The sequence below is a fragment of the Mus caroli genome, unplaced genomic scaffold, assembly GCF_978045245.1.
Source record: "Mus caroli unplaced genomic scaffold, Mus_caroli_1 scaffold_2, whole genome shotgun sequence".
NCBI classification, from domain to species: domain Eukaryota; kingdom Metazoa; phylum Chordata; class Mammalia; order Rodentia; family Muridae; genus Mus; species Mus caroli.
This window is the reverse complement of record NW_028227257.1, coordinates 17655001-17672548: the sequence shown is the minus strand read 5'-3', so window position 1 is coordinate 17672548 and position 17548 is coordinate 17655001. Positions and strand designations below refer to the sequence as shown.

General features: G+C 39.7%; 1 protein-coding gene across 12 annotated transcripts in view; it reads right to left on the bottom strand.

The window, feature by feature from the left end:
* Positions 1-17548, bottom strand: part of Ptprt (protein tyrosine phosphatase receptor type T) — a 1119809-nt gene that overhangs the window by 371291 nt on the left and 730970 nt on the right. The window lies entirely within an intron of this gene.

The following is a 17548-nucleotide window of genomic DNA, read 5'->3' as shown; positions in this document are numbered from 1 at the left end:
CCAAACTTCCATTTATAAGCCCTTAGAGGATGAAGAATTCATGTAAATCATTACCAGATCTTTTTATACTTCAGCATTATACAAGCAAGTACTCTTATGTGCTTACTCAGCATTCCTAAGTGCTTACTCAGCATTCCTAAGTGCTTACTCAGCATTATAAAAGCAGGTACTCTTACTAAGTAAGTGCTTACTTACTCTTTGATTGGAATGTTACATATATTATTTCACTTAAGCTACAAAACAGACCGGTCAAGTATGTATTATCCCCTTTATGCTGATAAAGGAAATGAAGCTGTGAGAATTAGCTAACTCGGTCAAGGTCACAGCACTCTTAAGTTGTGAAGAGGGAGTGGAACACCTGTCTCCCAACTTCAAAGCATACACTCTTAGTCATCGTGCTACGCCTCTCTAAATAGAGCCTCAATCACATGCTGTAATCAGTTCCCCATTGTCAAATTAAAATGCATTTAGCTTTTCTCATTATGGACATGATGCATATAATTTGTTGATATTAAGAATATACAAGAAGATCTTCGGGTCGGTACCAGGTCATAGGAATACATGTTATAGTTTTCAGTTTAATATTTTTTAATGGGACTCCTGAGTGTGTGAACTTGTGGGTCTCTATTCTGTGCCTTCGTCTTGGGCTCCCTTCCTTCCAGTGGTTTGCTTTGTCCAAATTTGATATTTTAAATCTTATTTTATTTTGTTATGCTTTGCTATTAAATATTAAATATTTTATTATTATTAAATATGTTATTATTTTGTTATCTCTTAGAAGCTTATGTTAATGATAGACAGAAAGTGAATGGACCTGGAAGGGAAGGAAGGTGGGGAGGAGCTGGGAGGAGTAGCGAGAGGGAAACTGAAAACAGGATACAACGTATGGGGGGATGGAATCTATTTTCAATAAAAGAGGGAAAAGAAGACAAAACACTAGAAAAAAAAGCCAAAAATTTTAAAAGAGAATGAACAACAAAATCACTGCCATTCAAACCCAAACATAGTTTTCCAGTATTTCATGGCTGTATATGCACACACATACATTTTAAATATAAAATTGAATTTACATTTTTTCAAAATTAATTCATACAGTATATGCTTGTATTTTTACTTCTTTTATAACTAGACAAATCATAGATACGAAAAATTCCTAAAATTTTGCAGGCATGGTGGTACACACCTTTAATCCCAGTGCTCCATAGGCGGAGGCAGGCGGATCTCTGTGAGTTTGTCACCTCACAGAGGGAGTTCCAAGACAGTCAGGGCTGTTACACAGAGAAACCCTGTCTCAAAAAACAAACAAACAAACAAAACAAAACCAAAACTAAAAATTTCCTAAAATTCTTAGGTATTTTGTGAGAACACATACTGACCTCTTGGGGGCAGGTGACAGCATTATGGTCAGAGCAACTCTCGCTATTGAGTGTTAGCGATGGTTGGAACTTTTTATGACTATGGAGAGCACTGGGTAAAACATGCTCTTTTCAGTTACCGTGCAAAGTACAGGTTTTCTTATGAGATGCTCATACATACTTTGTTGTTGAAGCTCCTTCTCCTGTTTCGTGTCCCTGCCGGCGTGCTTAGGCTTCCTGTTCCCCTATTCCACTTCCACATCATGTGTGTTCTGTCTCCTGCCCTGCGCCCCTTAGTTAAAACCTGTATTTCCCCTCTTGGGGGCCTCTTTCAAGTAGCAAGACTCCTACCAAAACTTACTCCCACAAAAACGCACACCTAAAAATTAGAATCTGAGAGCTATACATGACAGACAACATGTAAAGGGATTCTAGCCAGCCAAAAATGGCTCTGGAAGATCCTGCCCTTCTCCCCCATTCCTTCTGCCATGAAAAAAACAAAACAAAACAAAACAAAAACCAAAAAACCAAAAACAAAACAAAACCATTAGATTACATTCTTTTTTATTATTATTATTAGATATTTTCTTTATTTACATTTCAAATGTTATCCCCTTTCCTAGTTTTCCCTCCAAAAACCCCTCTCCCTTCCCCCTCCCTCTGCTCACCAACACACCCACACCCGCTTCTCTGTCCTGGCATTCCCCTATACTGGGACATAGAGCTTTCATAGGGCCAAAGGCCTCTCCTCCCATTGATGTTCGATAAGACCATCCTCTGCTACATATGCAGCCGGAGACATGGGTCCCTCCATGTGTACTTCTTGGTTGATGGTTTAGTCCTGGAGAGCTCTGGGGGTACTGGTTAGTTCATATAGTTGTTCCTCCTATGGGGCTGCAAACCCTTTCATCTCCTTGGGTTCTTTCTCTAGCTCCTCCATTGGGGACCCTGTGCTCAATCTAATGGTTAGCCGAGAGCATCCACCTCTGTATTTGTCAGGCACTGGCAGAGCCTCTCAGAAGACAGTTATATCAGGCTCTGGTCAGTAAGCACTTGTTGACATCCACAATAGTGTCTGGTTTGGTAACTGCATATGGGATGGATCCCTAGGCAGGGCAGTCTCTGGACGGCCTTTCCTTAGCTAGCCACCAAGGTAGATTTCATTTTTGGCCTCTAAAATCTCTTTTGCACAAGAACTTAGTCTTGGGGTTCCTGAGCTGGTACAGTTCCTTTACAACATGTGATATTTGAAACTGTGAGCCTGGGTTACCTCATCTAATGTAATATTTTCCAGTTTCATCCATGATTTTGCAAATTTCATAATTTCATCTACTTCGATGAGCACTCGTATAAAGAATCTGCGTGCAACTTTGCTCATGTCCTCAAGACAAATTTGTGGCAATTAATTTAGTAGGCCTAAGTAGATCAACTATCTTATTTTTAGGGATTTTGACACATATTACCAGATTGCCTCCCAGAAAGTATGTATAAGTCTGGACTCCCAACAAAAGAACATGCCTAGGCCCAATTTCTGCCCACACTGACTATTTAAAAAATTAAGTATATGTGTCATTTTTAGAATACTGGAAAGCACTTTAATTAGTCATTTGCACTGGTTCTTTTGAGAACACACTCTCTATACCCTGGGCTCATCTTGCTCTGTCTTTTTTTATTTTTGTTCATCTTTGTCTTAGCGAATTGTTACTCCCATCCACATGTGAAGACACTAAAGGGACACTTTTTGCATAGCTTACAAATACTTTTGTTTTTGTTTTGCCAGATTTTCGTTTGTGTTTTTAAAGCTTTGAGGTATGTAGACGCTTTGAAAATGAGTCAAAATACCCACTGCTTCTTCCTAACTAGCTTCTTCTCTCTGAAAATATATCTTAATGTGATCGGGGGACTGCTACTGACATTAGAGATATACAAATAACAAAGAGAACTGTGGTCAAATCCTTTTAAAGCATGAGATCCGGGGAGCAGACATGTGTTAAGTCACTCTACTCATAGATAATTTCATTCAAGTTATTATCAGCACTCTCAGGTAAGGGTATGCAATACTAGGAGAGCAATAGACAAAGACACACTAGGCTAGCAAGCTAGGATATTGAATGGGAAGTAAGTTAGAGTTGATGGATACATACAAGTATCTAGGGTAAATGCAGGGAACAGGGGGAGTGTGGTGGATAGCTTTCTGAGGTCAAGGGTGGAAGGAGAAAAATCAGTTAGGAAGTCTGTAGTCATTTTGGAGACAAAGGATGTTAGCTTGCATCAGAGCAAGGAGTGTAGAAGAGAAATGAACTGTGGGAGATTTCTGCCAGGCTAAACCAGCGTGAGCTGATGGTGATTGATGAGGGTAACAATGATAGGATGTATCAGGGAGACCCAGCACTGCTAAATTGAGCCCACGAATCAGACTGTTATTCATAGAGAAGGGTCTTAAAGGATGACTAGTTTTGGAGAGGAATCTGGTGAGCTCAGCTTCTCTTTGACTCGAGGTATATATAAAACATCCAGCCAGAGTGGGTAAATAGCCTTTGGAAAGAACAAGACTGAGACCCATGTTTGGCTATGAAATCATGTCCTGGAAAAAGGTCCAGCAGCAAGAATATAGACAAAATGAAGGGGTGGATGTGAAGAAGCTCTTAGACTTAGCTAAGGGAAACTGGTCTCAAGAATGAGGAGGGAAACTAGAACTGTAGGAGCCATAGGGAACCAGGACATTGAGTTGTCACTACAGCAGCTATAGAAGGTGATGGGGTAGGGAAGGGATTGATTAGAAGTGAGGGATATGGCTGAACTTCAACTCAGAAGTGGCCTTGAAGTTACTGTTGAATCTAGTGTTCCAACACTGGTGGCTAGAATAAGCACACTTTAGGGAGACTGGTTGTGTAACACTACCTGGAGAGGGCTGAAAAGGAGCTGAAGATGAAGTGGTGTGAGCAAAGAAATTTCGTTATGATGGGTAAGAAAGTATAAAATAGAGCAGAGGTGAGAAGTGAAGCAAAGACAAAGGCTACTTCCAAAGATGGCAGTGGGGGTATGCCATGGCTAGCATTGCTAAAAATAATCCAAAAGGGGGAACACTGGAAGGGTAAGAAAGAGAAAGGGGGCTGACTTGGGAGTCCCCAGTAAAGGTAAGAGCAGGAATGGATGGGGAGAAGTCCCCTTCCCACTGTGAGAGACAGAAAGCTGACGAACAGATGGAGCTGCTCAGACGGGGAGCTTCAGTATCCTAATGGCTTAATTTTTCTCAGAGAGTTGGAGATAATCTGTCTTCCAGCAGTGCAAGAAATTGGGGAGAGTGGAGATGGTTTAATCATTGAGGAGTGAAATGGAGAGAAAGGGGGTTTCTGCTGATTCATCGGAAAGCTTGTCTGAAGATGGGGGAGGTTTGTCTAGTGGAGGAAGGCCTCCCTGGTTGGTAGAGAGGGTTGCTTGGTGGGAAAGTCTGTGGGATGGAAATGGACAGAGAGGTTTGTCTAATGGAGGTCATGATGTTGAAACTCAAGCTGGTAGCACTAGGCTTTCCAGCTGAGGGAAGATTACCTTTCTCATCACAGATCAAGCAAATAAAAAACACCAGTGAGTAATTATTATGACTTTTTTATGTTACTGCCATTTTTCTCTTTCGATCTAAAACTGTCATCCATCTGGAATGTATTTTCTATATTGCACAGAGTAGAAATTTACCCATAATTCCTTGCGACATTCTTGGGACAATTACTCGGCCAGTGAAAACTTTCCACTATGATTTAAAATGCCATCTTTCCACGGTGGCTTATTTTATACCCTGGCATATGTTTTCAGCCTTCACTGAGTCATAGCTCCTACTATGACAGTATCTCCCTGTAGTGTGGGATGACATGTTTTAATATACAGCAGAGCTATGTCTTCTCTTTCATTATTACTCCCTTTCCATATGTCTGGGGTACAGTTACCCACTTATTCTTCAAGGAGAACACATACTCCTAATCCTAGTGCTTGGGTGGTGGAGATGAGAGGATCAGAGGTCCAAAGCCAACCTTTCTACAGAACAGGTATGAGAGTAACCACAGTTACGTGAGACCTTGTGTCAAAGAAATAGTAGTCCGAAGAACTTAGCAATAATTTTTATAAAAATTCAAAGCTATTCCAACAGAACTGATTCTTGCATTTTCCTTTTCCTCTTCTTTTGAGGGCAAAGGCCATCTCTGTAACCTCAGGTCCCTCTACTTAGTAACACTATTTAAAGCTTGCTCTACTCACGTTTCTCTTTGTGTCCCTTGATTAAAATATGGAATTTCTGTTGCTTTCTACTAATTGCATTTTCATAATTGCATTACTCTTGTTTTGCATTACATTAAAAGCTTCTCTTTTGCTTTGCATGATATCAAATATATATAAAGTTTGGCTGTGTTTACCAAGTGTTTATAAAAATAATAGCATATTGACTGTACAAAAAGCAAGGTGTTACTCACCTTGTGCCTCTTTTCATTGGCTCCTTCTTTTCCCATTCCACCAACATCAACACAATGAGGACTACAGAATTTTATGGTAACCAGCCTAAATTCTTATATGGAGTCATCAATATATACACGTGCCACCTGGACAGTAGGTCATTTGGTTTCTTTCTTTCCTTCATACAGATAAGGTGTTCCTAGACTTCTGTTTGTCATTCTAGGACATCTGTCAATCCATCAACTATATATTAATTCTCTTCAGTTCTTGACGCTGTCATTTTCTTTTTAGCTTTATCTCATCATTCTACTTTAGATTGAATATTGGATTATTTCCAGATGGCTCTCTCTTGTGCATGGCCTACATGAATGTATGTTTATTTTAAATCTCTTTGAATGTATACCAGATTTTACTAAGGTGGACTCAAGCCTTCTGGCTGTAGTTGAGAATCTTCTGGAAGAAGAGATAGGGACTTTAGCTCATTTTCAAGATCCTACCTATTAATACCCTGAGGGCTTTTATCTTCTGTCATTTGGGATGTGGCTCACCAGTTCTGGTTGGCTTGGAGGGGGCTTCCACCTCTAGATGCCTATTTCTTGAGATGGTGCCTCATAGTAAGCCCTCTGCCATCAAAGAACCCTCCTGTGCTTACAGTTTCTTTCTCAACTCTATCCAGGGATAATAGATGGTTCCTCCCATAGTGCACACTGTTGCCAAGGTGTACTTAGGAATAGATAGATCAAAGACCTGATCACTCTACACATGTTCTGAGTAATGCCAAAATGATACCAGCATTTTGGACTCTCTTGTGCAGTCTTCTGTAAGTTCCCACATTTCTATATCCTTAAAGAATACTTGGTATGATCAGTTTTGAAAGTCTAGGCCACCTGGTAAGTGCAAAATGACACTTTGCAGAGATTTCTCTGTTATTACCTATCTACTAAGTGAGCTGAACATGTGATAATGTTTGTTGGCTATACTGCCTCTTTGTGTTGATTTCCTGGTTTCTTTATTTCATAAAACAAGTGTTCTATTTTTATACAAATCTGAGGGCTGGGCTGCATTCAGAGGCAGCCTGTTTCAATCAGAGTCCTGGGTTCTATTCCCAGCACAGGAAAAAACAAACAAACTAGTAAACCTCTCAGTTTGTGCCTTGTATTTGCCCTTGGATATAGATCAGTTATTAATTTTTAAAATATTTGAATTTATCAGAGGCCTTCACATTTTGTAAGAGAGAGAGAGAGAGAGAGAGAGAGGGAGAGAGAGAGAGAGAGAAACACTAGCAGACACTGTTGGTACCCTAGCCCTATCCAATTGAACAATACACATACTCAAACGCCTCACATTCTCTTTACCCAAGGCCATGGGAATAACCATGGTCACCACACAGGGGAAATAAGAAGTACTGTTAAGTTTTAAAACATCCATCAGTCATGAAAGATAGGAAGCTTATGAGTGGATATCCATGTTTTCTCACCCCTGGTTTGATAAGTTCATACTCCACTGGCTCTAATCAAAGTCTTAAAAACACTGAAATCCTGGTGGCTTGCATGTGGCAGGGGGAGGGGTGGTAGTGGTGGGTGGTTAGGACAGTGAAGATGATAAAGACATTTCCAACTCACGGCAGACTGATGCTATAATAAATCACTTTAAGTATGGATCACTGGGGAAATAAAATTAAAAACTAAAAGTAACACTTAAAAAGCAATGAAAACAAACATTTCTCTTCTTAAAACACTTGGTGTGTGTGCTTGTTCTCATCTGTCATGGAGAAAGAATGAATGATTCAATGTCTGTGCTTGCGTCACACTTTGAAAGGTACTGTTCTAAAATCCAGCATTTGATGGAGTTGCTGGTTCGTGTGTCTTGCCCTGATTTGTTCCTTTCCGTTTCCCCCTCTCTATGTCCAGCGTGACCTCCTAAATATTCTTCCATCAAAATACATATTGTAGATTGGACTCCTGAAAAACCCTAAAAATAGTATTTATTTATTTATTTATTTATTTATTTATTTATTTATTTATTTATTTGATTAGGTATTTTCTTCATTTACATTTCCAATGCCACCCCAAAAGTCCCCCATATACTCCCTCCCACTCCCCTACCCACCCACTCCCACTTCTTGGCCCTGGCGTTCCGCTGTACTAAGGCATATAAAGTTTGCAAGACCAAGGGGCCTCTCATCCCAATGATGGCCGACTAGGCCATCTTCTGATATGTATGCAGCTAGAGACACGAGCTCTGGGGGGTACTGGTTAGTTCATATTGTTGTTCCACCTATAAGGTTGCAGACCCCTTTAGTTCCTTGGGTACTTTCTTCTAGCTCCTCCATTGGGGCACTGTGATCCATCCAATAGCTGACTGTGAGCATCCACTTCTGCGTTTGCTAGGCCCCAGCATAGCCTCACAAGAGACAGCTAAATCTGGGTCCTTTCAGCAAAATCTTGCTAGTGTATGCAATGGTGTCAGCATTTGGAGGCTGATTATGGGATGGATCCCCAGGTATGGCAGTCTCTAGATGGTCCATCCTTTCGTCTCAGCTCCAAACTTTGTCTCTGTAACTCCTTTCATGGGTGTTTTTTGAAGAGATAATTTCTCTATTCCAAGGTCCAACAGTATGTTTTAAATGTTTGCAATGAAAAGCTTGCAATTTAAGCCTCTGATAAAATGACCTTTAGTAAATGCGCACCTGCAGTGTAGTGCCATTCGCTGCATGAATCACTTGATTTCCTGCTGTGCCACTTCTAACTTCTACCATGTTTCCTTGAGGGTATGGGTCCCGAGCTCTGTGTTGTTTAGTTGTTCTTTTAGACCAACCCTGCATGAACATTATATTTTCTTAATAAATAATGATTTGTCTCAATAGATAGAAAACCAGGAGATGGAAGATGACTTTTATAGAGGACCTGGGTTCAATTTTCAGTGCCCACATTGTAGATCACAACCATGTGTAACCCTAGTCTCAGAGGAAATAAAACATCCTCTTCTGGCCTCCATGAGCACTGCACACATGTAGGCCAAACACCTATACATATTATAATCTATATTTCATACTATATTATATATTATATGTATAGGATATATATATGTGTGTATATATATATATATATATATAGTGTGTGTGTGTGCGCGTGCGTGCATGTATACACACATATAATATGTGTAGGTGATAATACATACATAATATACACACATATGTAATTATTAAACCTTATCTTTATCCATGTAATATTAAAGTTCATCTTCACAACTGTCTTAACTAGCCATCTTTTCTTAGTATAAATACATTTTTGGATCAGCATGCACTTTTTTCTTTAATATTTGGGTTTTTCATTGTAATTGCTTAAAGGTAATTTGCCTTTATATTATTCTATTTTATAATATCATGTACCATTTTGGTGGGGGTTTCTTTAATGTCCATTTTATTTGTTTTTATTGAAATTATAAATAGTATCTTTAAAAAATACTACATACTTGCTAGGTGAATAGAAATGTGATATACTCCTCTATGTGGATATCTTAGGAAATATATAAATTTTAATTCTAATATTTGTATTCAGAGTTCTTTGGGTTATCTACATAAATAATCATAGCATCTGTAGCTAATAACAGTCTTATTCTTTCCAATTTTTGAGCTCATTTTATTTCTGTCTTTTAGGGTCACCAATACAGCATTTAATGGGAATAATGATAGACATATGTGTTTTTCCAATTTTAAAGATAATGATGCTATTCTTTTATCCTTTCATGTGGTGTTTGTAGGTCACTTGTAGTTATCATTTAGCAGGTTAAAAGGTCCATTTTATTCCTCATATTCAAAGAAATTTTGTTTTAAAATCATGCTGGGCTTTAACTGAATCCATTGTAGTAATGATATGTTTCCTCCTCTCTGTTAGTATGTTAATGCAGTGAATTATATAAATGGATTTTGCAAAGTTTAACCAGTATTGGTTTCTTGAATTTTTTTTTATTCTCACAGTGTTACTGGGTTGTTCAGTTATATTTTGATTGGGATATCTGCACCTAACTTCCTTCTTTCTCATTGCAAACTTGAAAGAAGATTTCAAAGCCTCTGGCTTGGAAGTCAAGGTTATGGTCACATCATATTGAGGCAGGAGGTTTATGGCATTTTCCCTCCCTGAAGAGTTGTGAGTAACAGGGGAATACAGAATCCCTGGATGATGATCTGATAACATGTATAAAAACAAGTCAAACTTAAATTGTTAAACATTTTCTTCATTGAAAAATGTTAAGCCATTGATTCTATTTCTGAATATACTATATAACCACATGAGATCTTTTCTTTTTATTAGGTTTTAAATATATTTCCAAGAAGTTTTTCATGTCACATAATTTTCAAACGTTAATATAAAATTATATTTAATATCATTATAAAAACCATTTTACTCTTTTCTCTGTGTGAAATTAACTCTGCACAAGTGGATAAAACAAATAAACGTCTCATTAATTTAGTTCTAGCGAACTTCATTCTTTGACCTTGCTTTTATTTATAGATTTTATTCCTTAACCACACAGCTAGAAAACAGTTTTGAACTCTTTTAAAAGATCAGTGTGGGGAAACTCATGTCTTTACAAATGTTAATTTCCCTTCCAGGGACATATCCCATAACAGTGTTTACTTAGCTATTCTTAAGACTGGATATTAGCATTTGCTTTATAAAAACAACAACATAAGGGCCTTTTCCCCCCTCTAATTTCTAGAGACACTTGCTTTGCAATATCAGATCCTTTCCTCCTTAATTAAAATGGAGTCACTTTTGATCTGTCCGGAAACCTGTCTTTATGAAACGTGCTAAGAGGTATTACCAGAAGTGGGGTTATTAGAGGTAGCCTGACTTTATGTGTCATTCTGCTAGTGAATGAGTCCCTGTTTTAAGTTTCATTAAGTCAGAGGGAAAAGGAGGGAACAGGGCATTATTTGGCCAGACAAGATTCGCTTGTCTTGTGAGGATGTACTCAGAGCATTTAGAGAAATAACCAGGTAGAAGGAGGATTCTCTACAGAAGAGCTTTCTAGATGTTTGGGGAGGAACAGCTTGTAGTATCCAAAACACTGAACTTCTCTAATTGGAATGTCTCCTTACCAATGATAACTTCCTGTTAAACTGCTTTCCATTTTGCAATGGTCAACCTCAATGCTCAACTTGATTAGATGTAAAGGAAGGGAAAAGGAGCAGCGCACATGGATCCACTGTTCTCCTCTTGACTGCAGGAACCATGTAACAAACTGTTTTAAGCCCCTGGATCCTTGATTTCTCTGCTATGATGCTAAAGCTGTCAAGTCAAAAGAAAATCTTCCTCCTTAAGTTATTGTCAGAGTATTTCATCATAGCAACAGGAGAAGTGAAAAAAGATACTTTCCTTATATATACCCTGGACATCAGTTTGCAGGAAGATTTCCCATCCTCTACTATGTGGCCTGGCATCTGGAGTGGTTCATGGCACGGAGCTCCGGGGAGCCTATCCCTGCCTTTAGCCCTCGTGCCCAGCAGTTAGCTTCCCATGAAGTACTACATTAACTCCTTCCAGTATAGTTGTGCTGCAGCATCTTATGGTACTCAGGGCAAGTCGAAAGGGATCTGTCTCTATATTTCTTTGGGCATGCATCTTAAGAAAGATGATCATATCACCCCCTAACTCAAAATTCATATTTCCATCACTTGGACCTATAAGGCACTACCAGGAAATGGCTTAGAACCCACACTGCCAGGATTTGTGTTTTGTTTATACTTGTTTATTGTCTATCCTGGGGCAAATTACTTAAGATCTTTAGGGGGACCTTTCCTTGTTTTAAGAAGGGTCTGAAACCAGCAACTTCCTCATAGTTTGTCATGGGAATTTAATATTTCATCATCATAATATGGTTAACAAGGTGCTTGGCACAAAGTAAGCACCCAGTGTTGTTGTCCCTCCTTAGGCTCCCATGGCATTCCCCCAAGAGCTGCTCTAACAGAGCTTGGATACCATACTTTGAATTCTGCCGATCCAATAACAACTGTTCCTATCTCTAATGGTGTCTTTACCTCAATCTCCTTTTCCAGATTCATATTATATTGCTAACTGCAGAAGCCGAATCTTCTCATAGCTTACTTAGGATGCTAAACAGCTTTTACAATGGTCTTCTGATTTCTTTGGTAAATAATTGCAAAATTCATTTTGTCTCCTAGGACTCAGGAGCCATTGATTTGATAACATATTTATGTGTGCATATTACCTACTTGGAGCTGTTCTAAGTACTTGCATTGTGATGGTAAACAAAATAAGAGAGAAAATGTCTGTCTCTGTGGAGTGCATTCTATTTGGGAGAATATAGATAATAAGAGGTAAGGTGTAAATGTGGTTTCAGTTGATAAATGCTAAGGGGATACATGAAGCAGAGAAGAGAGACAAAGTGTCATGTAAGAGGCTGCCACATTTAAATGAAATGGGCTAGAAAGAGCTCTCTAAACTCTAAATAGGAATGAAGACCTGATGGAGTCAAAGAGATAGCCGAAGGCCATGCTAGTCCGAGGGAAATGACAAGGGCAAAGGCCCGGAGACAAGGGCATGCTTGGTCTACTTGAAGCCAGTGACTAGATTCATATAATGAGACAGAAGTAGGAAATGAACTCTGAACACACAGAATTGGTCCTAGTGACTTTGGGACATTATACAGAAGGCTACTGTGAGTTTCTCCATGGTTTAAAAAAAAAAAGCATTCTGACTGCATCGTTGAGAACAGCATGTAGAGACCAGGGCTGAAGTAGAGGACTAAATAACTGGCCACCTAATCCACACTGGTGATCACTATGGCTGAAACCAGGGAGCCAGCAGTAGAGGCTGGGAGCAAGCAATGGGGTAGGGGTAGGTTATTCAATGTCTCAGTGCTACTGTACTGAAGGTGGGGCTAAGAGATTATTCTGATGGGTAAGCTAAAATTTTGCTTGGCACAAAGCCAACTGTACCAATTACAGACAACACAACATGAAGGGGGTCCCTAATTCTGTGCAATCCAGAGTCTCAGATGGACCAAAGTAAAGAGTCAAAGATTTTGGCTTGAGCCACTAATAAAACATAGGTACTACTAATTAAGATAGAGAAGACAGTGAGGAGAAGGATGTTGGTGTTGGTTGAATGATGATGTCTACCTCCTTCTGTTTGGAATGTTTTACACCAAAGGACCAGAGCAATCTAAGTGAGGAGGTAGAGCTGGCAGGTGAATAAATCACTCTGGAGAGCTGGGGAGAGGTCTGGCCTGGAGACATCAATTAGAAAAATTATTAGCTTGTGTGTGGATTGTAAAGCCATGGGATCAGAAATAATTAGGTAAATAAATGGACCCACAGTCAGCAATCTGTGGCCCTTGATACAAATCCAACGAGCTGCTTGCCTTTGTAAATATAATTTTATTGGAAAATCGTCATACCCAATCATGTATATATTGTTGCTGGATGCTTTCCTGCAGCAGCAGCAAAATGTAAAAGCTGTCAAAGTGATCTACATGGTCTACAAAGCCCTGGTGCTAGGTCTGGTCAGCCCTTGGCACAGAAATGACTACAAAGAGTCTCAAAAATATAAGTCAATAGAGCTGAGATGTTTAAACGAAATCCAGGAGACAAAAGGAATTCCTGAGGGAGAGACATATCTAGAAGTTTGATAACCCAGAAACCAAGTGGAAAAGGGAGACTTAAAGAGGATATAATAGTCAAACACATCCAATCACAACAGCTGGCTAAATAAATGCTCACCTCAAGAATAGCAATGGTTGTGTTTATTTAAGATTCCAGGAGTAATGGTTAATCTCAATTGTTAAGTTGGTAAGATCTAGAACAATCTAGGCGATGGACCTCTGGATGTGCCCTGGGAGATCATCTTGAATCAGGTTAATTGAGGTAGGGAGATCAATGGGTCAAGATCCTGGACTGTAAATAAATGAGAAAACGAGCAGAACAAAAACATTTATAGTGTTGGGCTTTTTGATAGTAGATGTAATAATGTAACCAGATGCCTCAAGGCTCTGCTCTGCTCAGACTTGTGTGCCATGATGGATTGCGACCTACATGTGTGAACCAAAAGGACCTGTGTGTCTCTTGAGTTGCTTTTGTCACAGTATTTTATCACAGTGACAGAAAATGTAAGTCAACAGGTGATTTCAGAGGAACCATATAGGAGAAATGGTGTTGAATTGAGCGGCCTTGGTTGGGTGTGTTCAAGAAGTTCAGAATGGGAAAATGGATATATGGAAAAGAGTGGATGGAACAGTAGCTGGAAAAGAAGGTAAGACTGGGGAATCCTGCTTCTGTCTTTCTAACGATGATGGAATGAAGCCTCTGTGTAAAGTGTAATGATCACTTATAGAGAGAAACGTTGCTGCAGGGTAGACAGTAGGCTATCACCAGAGTAATGACTTCCATTAGGCAAAGGGAAGTAGGATTTGGCACATAAAGTATAGAAATTGGTCTTCACTTAGAAAACAAATACTTTATCCCCAGAATCAGGATGGAAGACTGAATATGTGGGCACTACATGCATTGTGTGGGTCAAGGAGTATTAAATGTCTTCAATTTTCTTAGTATTATTTACAGCAAGGTTACCATCTAAGTGTGAGAGCAGTATGGAGGTGGTGATAGGGTCTGAAGATGGGGCAATTATTTTTTTCAGAAAGAAAGAAATAACCAGAGAAACAGGATATGCTTTTCAGGACATATGCCAAGAGTGTCCCTGGCTTCAGTTGGAACAACTGGAAGTGTGGTGTGTGGTCAGCTCTAAAAGGAGGGTACTGGATAGGCATAGAGTTTCATGGAACCCTGTTGCTGTATATCAAAATAAGAACTGGGCTCAGATGTTGAGAAGAGATGTAAGACCAGGACTGGACCAATGATTGGCTAGTCACATGGAAGGGGAGGCAGAGAGGAAACAGGAGTCATTGCAGTGGGGTTGATGTTTTATATTCACAGAATGTGAAGGTAAAAAACAGAAGGTCATGGTCAAAGTTGAGATGTAATCTGGATTATATAAAGGCTGGAGGCTCTCTCAAAGTTATCCCTTGCCACAGTGAGGAGAAATTACACATAACTCCTTGGCCTGGCTTTTTCCAATCAAGAGTTATATTCTCTGTCTGAAGCTGGCTCCACTTAGCACAGCTGAGTGTTTTATTTTCAGACATCTGTGGAGTAGATCTCTGAAACATTTTTTCTTTATTCTTAAGAACTTTGTCCATGTTCACCATGAAATACGACCATGCTCCTGCTTCCTTCCACCCAACTTTGCCCATATTCCCTAATGTGTGCTCCTGAGAGTTTCAAGCCTGCTACTCTTGCTGCTATCTCTTCTGCTTCCTCCTCTCTATCCATTTTGTTACTGTATGGATGTAGAGCTTTGGGAAGCCTAGCAGTGGCCATACCTTCAGAGAAGAATGGTCATCCTCCCTATACCAGCTATAAACTGCTTAAGGTGCTTTTGTAAGACATGTGTCCTAGAGAGTACGGCCTCTTCTGGTAATGACAGAATTGTAGCTAGCTTGGTCATGCTGCAGATAACCCCACCTACGTTGAGTCCATGAATGTGATAGCCATGTCATGTCTAGAAGATAGCACATCACATTGTTCCTTCCCATTCTTTGGCTCTTACATTCTCTCAGACTCTTCCTTGATGTTCCCTGAGCTTGGTAGGGATGGAGGGTTGGTTAAGTTGGGTAGTGATGGTGATAAAGATGTCCTGTTTTGGGGTGAGTACTCAGTTTCCTAGTCCCTTTGACCAAATATGCATCTCTGTACTGATTGCTGCTACTGTGTACAGCATGTCTTAGAAGCTTGCTGGTAATATTGGCCCACCTTACATGTAAGGGGGACACATGTTGATGTACGTGACTTGAACAAGTGTCCTAATGAGGGAAGAAAGAGCTGGATACAGCACATCCTCATGCCTCCATGAATGTGCTTCTCTCTATCATCACCTTGTGGATTGGTACTTTGGAGGCTGATAAGTGATTATATCTACCAGGTGCCACAGCCATGGTCAAGGTGTTTCAGCCCTGGGCCAAGGCTCTTCCCTCCCACTCCATTACTGCTTGTGTAGGTGAGGATGTCCTTTCCAGTATAGGAGGGTGACTTTCATTTGATGAAACAGGATCTCTCTCCCTTATCTCATAAAAGACTCTGCTGTGCTGAGAGATTTCTTCTTGTCGTGTCTTCTAAACCTGTGCCTCCCTCCATTCTTTTTTTTTTAATTCTGTATAATTCTTTAATGAACCCACACTTTCCTTGTCCACAATTTCATTTCTTCTTCTGTCACAGCATGGAACTTTCCATCCTCTTGACAGAGTTCTACAACAAAGGTTAATTACTTTATAATTTCATTCTCTTAAAAAAAAAGCACACTAAAATTGCTAATTTTAACTGTGCTTCTTGTCAGTGGGTTCATGTAAATTCACTGTAATTAAACCAGATGTTTTCTTATGCTTTCAAGTCAGGTGGTAATTTAAGGGGGATTTTCATTTCAATAGGAAAAAGAACAGATTGTTGTCAAGGAAAGCTTCTCTAGTCCTTGTTTCTTTCCCTCCCTTTCTGTCCCCTTCACATCTTGTCTGCTCTGTAGCCTCTTCTCCTCCCTTTTAGCTTCAGTTCTCCACTTACATGTCTGTAAAATGGGTTCATCACAGAATTTTGAAGGCAGAAATTGAAAACGTAAAAGTTTTACACAGGCAAGCTCAGAGCCATGGACAAGAAAGCTGAGGCATCTGCTTTCTTTGTCCTGGCCATATTTTCACCCCTGTATCTGAGGTGTCTCGCTGACTGCTTGGCCAGTAGGTCATTCTTTTTACAGAGGCCAGGAACTCACTTAAAAACCAAACTGCTTAGCAAAGACTTCAGTAGATACCAGTGCAATTGAGTGAGTCTTACAGAGTGTTAGGTTTAATACAAATGGCTGAGGTGACTATTTAACTTAACAAAGTGGACCTGGCTACCAGCTTCTTCCAGTATCCTTCAATACCTACCTATTACAGGTGGCAATACTGGATATTATCACCAATAGCTGGGATACCCTGTCCCCTACTCTAAACTTCTCCAGCCCTGAGATGGGCTGTCCTTCCCCCAGGGGCCCCTCCCTATATAATCCAGACAATTTGGGTTACCTGCTCTTTCAGTTTACCCTTATCTTCCTGGTCTCTTTGTCTGACTTCCTTTCTTCTCACTCCTCTCTCACACATGGACCAGCTCAGTTTGGTCAAGTCCACTCAGGACTCTCCCAGATGTCCCTGTCTCTGGCTATGCTCTCACTTTTATCTACAGTAAACTCTCTCCTCCACAATATCTAGGAAGTCATGTCCTTTCCTTTCTTTCTTTTTTTTAAAAATTCAATCACAGAAAAAAGTTGGATCTACTCCTATTTTCTAGTTTTATTGGAGGGAAATTATTCTTTTCAGATGAATCCTCATAGCTCAAGACATCAACTATAATCTTTATTTGAGGAAGATAGTGGTATGCTACTAAATATTTTGCTACAACCTGTCTAGGAAGAAAATAATAACTTGTTTTCTAATTTTCATGGTGTGAATTTTCCAACCATGGTTGATTTCAAGCAGTGAATATGGTATTGAACTTGGAGGCAAGAAGAGTTACCAACAACAGTCAGCTTTAGCTAGCCAGGGCAAGTGAGCTTTGATTGTACCTAAAGGACCCATACAAGCCCCCAGCTTATGAAATGTTATCGATTCATGAATACTTGGATCGTGAGAGGGGCATGGACTTTGGT